This window comes from Oratosquilla oratoria, chromosome 26, assembly GCF_046742065.1.
Source record: "Oratosquilla oratoria isolate Oo_2021 chromosome 26, ASM4674206v1, whole genome shotgun sequence".
NCBI classification, from domain to species: Eukaryota; Metazoa; Arthropoda; class Malacostraca; order Stomatopoda; family Squillidae; genus Oratosquilla; species Oratosquilla oratoria.
In genome coordinates, this window is record NC_134802.1 from 35,458,886 (window position 1) to 35,468,885 (window position 10,000).

A 10,000-nucleotide genomic window follows, 5' to 3' on the forward strand; every position below is an offset into this window, starting at 1 on the left:
CCCTCCCTCCCTCCCTCCCTCTCCCTCTCCCTCCATTGTGGAAAAGAGAGAGGGCTCACTGCCCGGTCGACCTTTCCTATCGTCCCGGGTGCTCAATAAAATCGCACGAAGTAGCCGGGAACCCGCTCTATGGAGGGCGTTGCCGGGGTGACGGGGTTCACGAGGTCCCCCCTTGCCCCCATTCCCCCCTTCCCCCTTCCCTTTTCCCCCTTCCCCCCCTTCCCCCCACACTCCCGCCATAAGTCACGATGATGACGACGATGGCGACGACGTGGGTGAGGAGGAAGGGGGGGGGGAAGGTGGGGGGGGGGCGATGCGCGAGTGGGGTAGTGACAGAGGTGAGAGGAAATGGGTCCGTCCGCCCACCTGGGCTGCTCGGTAACCTCGCTGCGATCGGATCTCACGCCCGCGCCCACGCTGGGCACGCCCTCACAGTATCCAGTGAAGGAAGAGGTGGAGATCCAGGTGTCCACCCCCCCCCCTCTCTCTCTCTCTCTCTCTCTCTCTCTCTCTCTCTCTCTCTCTCTCTCTCTCTCTCTCTCTCTCTCTCTCTCTCTCTCTCTCTCTCTCTCTCCTCCCTTCTCTCTCTCTCTCTCTCTCTCTCTCTCTCTCTCCCTCTCTCTCTCTCTCTCTCTCTCTCTCTCTCTCTCTCTCTCTCTCTCTCTCTCTCTCTCTCTCTCTCTCTCTCTCTCTCTTACTTCATTGTAATGCTAAGATTAGATTTCGTAGCCCCCCCCCCACGTCTCTGAGACTCTCGTTCAGATTGGTTAAAGCATTCTTTAATCTTATTAATATCGTCTAGCATTAGTCGGAATGATAAAAAAGCAGGTCAATGAAGAAATAGATAAATTGCAATAAATAAATGGATAGATAAAGGAATAACTAAGCTAAAATAAATAAGCGAATAAAGGAGACACGGCGAAATACAAAATACAGACAAATAGATATAAGAAAGAACAAAGTAAATCGTACAATAAAGAATAAAGTATATAAACGCCACCACCAACGTCTGCAACAAGGATTTAGTGCGACAGGAGACGCGACGGGCCGTAGTGAAATTTACAACCTACGTCGTCGGACCAGAGCCCTAAGGTCGCCCGGCACTGCTGTGACGTCATTATTTTTGTGAAAAGATGATGACGTCATTTCGTGTCATCGAAAGAGGCTTTAACTGTACACTGAATCAAATTGTATGGCCATAGCAATTAAATAGATTAATAAGTAAATGGTTACAACCTACGTCGTCGGACCAGAGCCCTAAGGTCGCCCGGCACTGCTGTGACGTCATTATTTTTTGAAAAGATGATGACGTCATTTCGTGTCATCGAAAGAGGCTTTAACTGTACACTGAATCAAATTGTATGGCCATAGCAATTAAATAGATTAATAAGTAAATGGTTACAACCTACGTCGTCGGACCAGAGCCCTAAGGTCGCCCGGCACTGCTGTGACGTCATTATTTTTGTGAAAAGATGATGACGTCATTTCGTGTCATCGAAAGAGGCTTTAACTGTACACTGAATCAAATTGTATGGCCATAGCAATTAAATAGATTGATAAGTAAATGGTTATAGAGTTGATAGTAAAAGGAATAAAAATTATAATATTAATATTAATGATTATTAGTAATGATAATGATTATAACTGATAATAATAGTAATAATGATATTAAAAACAAGAATAACGATGGCTATCGTGTAGCTGCTAATGAAGAGACGGCATTAGAGAAATTGGCCTCGTTATCAATTTGAAGAAAAAATCGACGCAATTAAATCTTCATAATAACATTATCAAATCTCAACCCTCCTAGAATCAAACTTAGCCTTCTACATAGACGTGGCAGGTCTCAGCTGAGTTGAATGAAATTCGCCTGTGACAAACAGAATGAACGAAATGAAAAGCGTAGTTAAAGGGAGACCTTCGGTATTTCGCGTTCCTCCCAAGAAGAGCTGGGCGCGTTCCTCGGTGCGTTCCTCGGTGTCCTGACTGGCATCACTTTACTCAATACCCCCCAAGGAACGCACCTAGGAACGCGCCCAGCTCTAGCCCCAAGAACGCTACTCTGAAACACTCCCACGCCCCAACCACTAACTTCACTCTCTCGCCTTCCCGCTGCAAGACGACGCCTTGACTTGACCCTTTCTTCTGAGTCTTCCCTCCTCCTCCTCCTCCTCCTCCTCCTTCTTCTTCTTCTTCTTCTTCTTCTTCTTCTTCTTCTTCTTCTTCTTCTTCTTCTTCTTCTTCTTCTTCTTCTTCTTCTTCTTCTTCTTCTTCTTCTTCTTCTTCTTCTTCTTCTTCTTCTTCTTCTTCTTCTTCTTCTTCTTCTTTCTTCTTCTTCTTCTTCTTCTTCCCCTCCTCCTCCTTCTTCTTCTTCTCCTTCTTCTTCTTCTTCTTCTTCTTCTTCTTCTTCTTCTTCTTCTTCCTCTTCTCCTCCTCCTTCTTCTTTTCCCTCTGCTCATTGTTATTCTTTTTCTTCTTCTTCTTCTTCTTTTTCTTGTTCTTCATCTGCTTCTATTTTTTATTTTTTCGTCTTCGTCTTCTTTCTCTTGCCCTTCTACTTTTTTTTTTGTTTTCCTTATTCTCTTTTTGTACTACTAATTATTCTTTTTCTCTTCCTCCTTTTTCCTTCCCCTCCTCCTACTCCTTTTCCTTTTCCTCCTCTTCCTTTTCTTCTCCCTCTTCCTTCTCCCCCACCTTCGCTTCCTCCTCTTCCTCCCCAACTTTCCGTCTACGCCGTCCCCTTTTGATTGTATCTATTTCTCTTTTTATTTATATATCCATTTATCTTTTTATTCATCTGTTTATTTATCTATTTATCAAAAATTGTGTATGGCACATCACCGGCCATGAATCCAAGTAGGCTCATCCATCTCAACGATGAATAAAGAATATAGGTGAGAGAGAGAGAGAGAGAGAGAGAGAGAGAGAGAGAGAGAGAGAGAGAGAGAGAGAGAGAGAGAGAGCAGCGCATGGTTCTCCCTCAACCATCGCCGACACAGGCCGGCGCCGGCGCCAGAACCTGTCAGCATCTGTCTTGTTGTCGCCGGCAACCTTGCTCCTCCTCACTTTCCTCTGTCGTCAACTCCTACTCTCTCTCTATCTATCTCTCTCTCTGTCTGTCTCTCTCTCTCTCTCTCTCTCTCTCTCTCTCTCTCTCTCTCTCTCTCTCTCTCTCTCTCTCTCTCTCTCTCTCTCTCCCTATCTGTCTCTCTCTCTCCCTATCTGTCTCTCTCTCTCTCTCTCTCTCTCTCTCTCTCTCTCTCTCTCTCTCTCTCTCTCTCTCTCTCTCTCTCTCTCTCTCTCTCTCAATCCTATGTCACACCCGTTCCACTCATACGTCACCTCTTTGCCTTCATCCTTCGGCTCTTCTTCCTCCTCCTTCTACTCCTCCTACACTTCTTCCAGTTTTCTTCCTGGTTCTCCTGTTTCCCTCCTCCTCTTCCAGCTCATATGTCACCTCCTCCTCCTCCTCCTCCTCCTCCTCCTCCTTCTCCTCCTCCTCCCCTTTTTTCTTTCCTTTCCCTTCAAAGTCTTTTCCATATTTCCAATAATTTTTCTTTCCCTTCATTTATCCTCCGACTCCTTCACTTGCTTCTCTTCTTCCCCCTTCTCCTCCCTTCCTTTCCCACCCTCTTCCCTTTTCCTCCTCCTCCACCTCCTCTTCCTCCTCCTCCGCCTCCTCACTCACCTCCTTCACCTCCTCCTCTTCCTCCTCCTCTTCCTCCTCCTCCTCCTCCTCTTTCTCTTCCTCCTTCTCCTCCTCCTCCTCCTCCTCCTCCTCCTTCTTCTTCCTCCCCCAATCATAGCCTCTTTCATCCTCACCCTATCGTTTTACTCTCCCTTAGTACTTTTTAGTACTTCGCATTTAGTATTTTACGTCACAGTTTGAGTACTTTTCTGTCCACAAATTAATTATCTTCACCCAGTCTCCTCTTACCCCCCTTTTCGAAGTAGTACATTCTTCCCTCTTCTCTTTTACCCTCCTCCCCACCCTCCCACTCCTTATTTCTCTTTTTCTCTCTTATTCCCACCCTCTCTCTCTCTTAGATAATTTAGTCCCGAATTCTCCTCTCATTTGCTCTCTTGATTATGAGCTCTTTTATACTCTGCTTTCTTCATTCTCTTCATTTTCGGTACTTTCCTTCATAGTTCTCCCTGCCCTCTATCCTCCTCCTCTTCCTCCTCCTCCTCCTCCTCTTTATTATTCCTTTCTCCTACTCTTCATCTTTCTCCATTCCTCTTGTTCCTCCTCTTCCTCCTTCGCCTCTTCTTCATCTGCCCCTCTTCACCCTTCTCTTACCTCCTCATGCCCCTCCTCTTCCTCCTCCTCTTCCTCATTTTCCTCTCCTCCTATTGTTAATCCTCTTCCCTCTCTTCTTACTCCTCCTCCTCCTCTTCCTCCTCCTTTTCGTAATTATCCTCTCCTCCTATTATACTTCCTCTTCCCCCTCTTCTTTCTCCTCCTCCTCCACTTCCTCCTCCTCCTCCTCCTTCAACTCCTCCTCCTTTACCACTTCCTCCTCTTTCTCCTCCTCCTCCTACTCCCTCCTCCTCACCCTCTTCCTCGTCCTCCTCATCTTCCTCCTGCTCCTCCTCCTCCTCCCCGCCCTCCCCCTCCTAATTAGTTTGTGAATAAATGATCACGTGTAGTCTCGCTGCGTAATGATGTTCGTCTTGCTCGTTTAGTTGGATATTGCTTGGCGGTACACCATCTGCACAGCTGGTGCTCGCGGCACCGCCTGAGCCATTTCCTTTATCGCCGTGCAGCTGGCTTACGGAGCTGCTTCAGCTGGCTCGCTGCACGGGAGATGGTCCACATGTTAATGATTAATAATTCCAATAAGGCATTGGTTGGGACTTTCACCACTGTGACGTCATGTGATGTGATGTCATAAGTTATGACGTAACGTCTTGTAAAGATGGTTTCACTTATATGTACTACAGGGGATTCCGGTGGTTTATCTATCACACACACACATATATCATATGACTCGGTTTCAGGAATATTTTGTATCGTGTGTGGGAATGGTAGCGTGCGTGTTTCGCGTGTCACGGACCTTAGTTCGAAGCTTGCTGACAGCCGGCTTTCATGATTTGAATTACATCACTGTTGTTATGAGTGATTTATCCCATAATTGTGTGTATATGTATGTATATATATATATATATATATATATATATATATATATATATATATATATATATATATATAGTACTGTAGTAGTTAGAATTAAAAGCAACTTTTCATGTACTTCAGTATTTCAGACTTCGTTTTCTCCACCTGAGTTTTCTCCCGCCCCTCCCCCTCTCCATTGTCTTGACTAAGGTCAGGTCAGGTCAGGTTAAGTCAGGTTTGGTTAAGTTAGGTTAGATCAGATTAAGCTAGGTTACGCTAGAACAGGTTAGGCGAGGTTATGGTAAGATCAACAACGGCGATGTCGTCATCTAAATTTACCAGAACCTCTCACGTTTATTTTATTCTATTTTATTTCTTATTTATTTATTTTTTGTCCAGTTTGTCTGTGGTCAATTGATTTATTCATTTATTCATATCTTCATCCGTTTGCTTGTTTATTTGTTTTTCATCTACTCTTTGATTGTTTGATTAATTCGTGTGTGTTTTCATGGATTTGTTATTTATGGGTTGCTGTTGATTGTGTATACTTCCTTTAATGACATTCAGTGTACAATTACTTACACTTAAAAGCACACACACACACTAATACACACACGCACACACGCACACACACACACACACACACACACACACACACACACACACACACACACACACACACACACACACACACGTATGTAAGAATACATGTTTATATATTCATATATGTATGTATATGAGCACTATATGTTTATATATTCATATATGTATGTATATGAACACTATGCTAATTCTCTAAGTACGGGGGACTCATATCCACGGGTCACAGACTTACGATATTTTTACGTTGATCACTGGTACTTACAAGCGAAGCCAGTTGTACCTGATTAATTTGTAATGAAAATTATGATAATGATGATGGAGTGGTGATGTCGATGTTGATGATGATAATGATAACAGAAAAAGGAGTTGGAATGATATATATTACTTGTACCAGTAATGAAAATATTTGCGTGTGTGTGTGTGTGTGTGTGTGTGTGTGTGTGTGTGTGTGTGTGCGTGCGTGCGTTTGTGTACTAAGTCTCTTCTCTTTTATGATAATATCTAATGATATATATTAACTCTTCCAGGTGAGTCACACCCCATACTGAGGCTACCACAGGGAAAGCTGCAGTGAGTACAAAAAATATTTATTAAAAATAAATAAATAAACAAATGATAATGGATAAGCTGAGCTGGCTTGGGGGAGGGGTGACATAAAAATCATTCGAGTATTGCATCTTATTAGTCGCGGGTTCGAGTCCTGAACTTCTCTTCGATTATATATTCCTGATAGCAATCTCGTCACAAGCATAAAGGGTAAAGGTGCCGGCTTTGGTTTCGGCTAAACCCTTTCTCACTGTTACACACACACACACACACACACACACACACACACACACACACACACACACACACACACACACACACACACACACACACACGCGCACACACACACACACACACACACACACACACACACACACACACACAGACACACACACACACACACACACACACACACACACACACACACACACACACACACACACACACACACACACACACACGACTCGGTGGCACAGTTGGTAGAGCGCTGGACTGGGAAGTACGATGGTGCTCGCAGTAACCAGTTGGAATCCTGCCCAGGGCCGAAATTATTTCGGTATCGCTGTGCTTCGGGTCGTTACTCTGACTCTCGTGGGTGGGGAGTTGTGGGTGTGTGCGTGTGAAAGATCATAGCATTACCCATAGATCGGTCATACGAGCTCTGAGCTCTCTTCCAGGAGGGAAATAGCTGTCGATCACGAGTCCAACACGTGATCCAAAGACCAAGGTGAACACACACACACACACAAATATATATATATGTATATATATATATATATATATATATATATATATATATAGATATATATATATATATATATATATATATATATATATACATATATATGATGAAGGTGGAAAAAGAAGTCACTGGGATAGTTCCGAGTTTCTGAGTTTATTCCTGACCGGTTTCGCTCTATGCTTCTTTTCCCATCTTCATCAAATTGTCACAATGTCCCAGCATACACACACACACGCGCGCACACACACACACGCGCGCGCACACACACACACACACACACACACACACACACACACACACACACACACACACACACACACACGACTCAGTGGCGCGGTTGGTAGAGTCCCAGACTGTCACTACGGCGGTCCGGGTTCGAATCCTGCCAAGGGTCAAAGCATTACCCACAGATCGGTCATACGAGCTCTGAGCTCTCTTCCGGGAGAGAAATAGCTGTCGATCACGAGTCCAACACGTGATCCAAAGACCAAGGTGAATGACACACACACACACACACACACACACACACACACACACACACACACACACACACACACACACACACACACACAATCCTTCCGTTCCACCTATGCATACCTTATGTCATGTAATGGCTTACCTCTCTCTCTCCCGTCACTCCCCTCTTCCCCCTCCTCTGTCTTCCTGATTCCCTCCTTTTATTCTTCCTCATTCCTTCCTCATCTTTCCTTTTGTCTTCCACGATCCTCCTCCTTCTTATCTTTTCTCTTCGGCTCTCCATTCTTTGTCTTTGCCTCCTCTTTCCCTTCCCGATCCTCCCACCTCCTCTCTTCCTTCCAGTCATCCTCCTCCTCCTCCTCCCTCGCCTCCTCTTCCTTCTCTTTCTCGTCCTTTTCCCCCTTCTCCTCCTTCACCTCCTCTTCCTTCTCTTTCTCTTTCTTCTTCCCCTTCTCCTCCTTTGGCTTATTTTCTTTCTTTTCCTCCTCTTTCTTCTCTTCTTTCTTGTTCTCTTTTTTTATCTCTCTCTACTTATCCTCTTCTCTTTCTTGGTACCGTCCTTTCTCCTTTTCCTCTCTTCTCTTCTTTATCTACTCCTGTTCATCTCCCTTTCCCGTATTCCTCCATTCTTCATCTCCCTCAAATTTTGTTTCTTTCATTTCCCTTCTCTTTCCCTTTTCCATTTCCTTCCATCTCCCTTTTATCATTTCTGTCTACCCTTCTTTTATCTTTCCTTTCTGCGCCCCCCTTCTCTCTCTCTCTCTCTCTCTCTCTCTCTCTCTCTCTCTCTCTCTCTCTCTCTCTCTCTCTCTCTCTCTCTCTCTCTCTCTCTCTCTCTCTCTCTCTCTCTCTCTCTCTCTCTCTCTCTCTCTCTCTCTCTCTCAATGCTTGCTTCCTCTCTCTCTTATCTTTATCTCCTCTCACTTCTCTCTTTTTCATCTCCTCCTCCCTCTCCCACTCCTCTTCCCTTTCACTTATTTCGCTGCTTCTATCCCCCGCTCCCCTTAATCCTCTCTCCCAGCCTCTCCCTCTCTCCCTCTCTCTCTCCCTCCCTCTCTCCCTTCTCTCTTCCTACCTCTCTCCCTCCCTCTCTCCCTCCCCCACCACCCCTTCTCGGTTTGACCTCTTCCTCTCTCCCTCTCTCCCTCCCTCTGTCCCTCCCTCCCTCTCTCCCTTCCTCTCTTCCTCCCTCCCTCTCTCCCTCCCTCTCTCCCTCCCTCACCACGCCTTCTCAGTCTGACCTCTTCCTCTCTCCCTCTCCTTCCATCTCTCCCCTCCCTTTTCCCTCCCCTCTCTCTTTCCCCTCACCCTTCCTCGTCTTCTTCCCCTACCTTTTCTCCTCCTCCATTCCCCTCCCCATACCCCACTCATCACACCCCTTTTCCCCTCCCTTTCCACCTTCCTCTACCTCCCCCTCCCCCTTCCTCCCTTCCCCTACCTGTCATCCCATTCCCCTCCCCTCCCCTTTTCTCTCTTTCCCCTTTCCCCCTCCCCCTCCATATCCACCCTATCCCCTCTCTCCATCTCCACCCCCTCACCTTTCCCCTCTCTTGGCCTTCCCTCACCTCCCCTTTCCTCCCCTCCTCCCCTCTTTCACCCTCCCCCTCCATATCCACCCTGTCCCCTCTCTCCATCTCCACCTCCTCACCTTTCCCCTCTCTTACCCTCCCGTCACCTCCCCTTTCCTCCCCTCTTTCCCCTCACCCTCCAGTTGGTTACCAGTGACTTTGGGGTTATGTGTTGGCAACCTCCTCCCTCACACTGGGCGGTGGCGCCGCCGACGGGAGTAGCTGGCACCCCACAAATCACGTGATTTTGGCACCACGTGCTGGTATCACCGGTACCACGTGATTTGGGGTCACGGATAGCGCGTGTCCGCACTTTGGGGGTCATCCGTCACGTGACGATCTTTATTAATTTTGTTCTGTTGAAGTCTTTGTCATGAGCAAGGCACCAGAAGTGCCGCCAGGTGATTTTATTCACCTGAAGGAAACACCCCCGTAGTCTGTGAAGTTCCACTACAGGCACCCGAATCTGACCCACCGCACATCAGTCTTTCGTTGCTGAATATTTAACATATTTTATATAAGATTATTCTCTTATGATACTAATGAAAACATATATATATATATATATATATAAATATATATATATATATATACATATATATATAATACTTTTCGCACTCACACACTACAGACATCTTGTTTATGATAGGGACAAGGACTGTTGCCGGCTGCTAAAGAGGTCGCGGCATTCAATCAAAGAAACCCGAGACGAGTGTCTGTGTGTACAAAATTTTCAACTTCTATGTGGAGCGGGGGGGGGGGATTGAATCCACGTGACTCCATCATTACGTCACAGTTGGCCACGTGACGTCACTTATCCAGTGAAACTAGTCGTATTCTAGAAATGATGTCATCATGAGGTCACACCTACATCTAAACGTTTATGAGTCCAGCGTTCTTCCTGGATCGGACTGAGGTGGAGTGGTGGGATATGTGGAGCGCCTGTGT